Source organism: Pterocles gutturalis, unplaced genomic scaffold (genome assembly GCF_000699245.1).
Source record: "Pterocles gutturalis isolate BGI_N339 unplaced genomic scaffold, ASM69924v1 scaffold31489, whole genome shotgun sequence".
NCBI classification, from domain to species: Eukaryota; Metazoa; Chordata; class Aves; order Pterocliformes; family Pteroclidae; genus Pterocles; species Pterocles gutturalis.
Genome location: NW_010131896.1, coordinates 29,500 through 29,954, shown reverse-complemented (window position 1 = coordinate 29,954; position 455 = coordinate 29,500).

The following is a 455-nucleotide window of genomic DNA, read 5'->3' as shown; positions in this document are numbered from 1 at the left end:
AATCCCAGCTGCACTGCCTTTTGGAATAAAAGTACAGATCATAGCCCATGCTCCTCACTTTTTGTCCCTGCAGGTCAATGCTCTTCTCCTGGAGCAGCTGATCAGAGATTCTGGGCCTCCTTGTAATTAAAGCCATTCTTGGCAAAACTAATTTTTGCATCATTGGTCAAATCATTTACATCATCTACATTACTATTAAATGCCAGCAGGAACTGTCTAAAGTAGATTAATGGACTCTTAAAATGCAGAAGGCTGACTTTCATTGAAGAATCAGCTTGTTTGGGTAGGATTTTCTTCACTGCATTTGGTGAAAACAAAAAGTACTAATTTAGAAAGTAACTTTTAAGTGCACATGGGCTATAAAAACAATCATAAGCTGCCTAAAATGCAGTCAGAGTTTGAGTCACAACAGGTTTTTCTTTTTTTCTTTTTTTTTTTTTTTTTTTTTTTTGGTG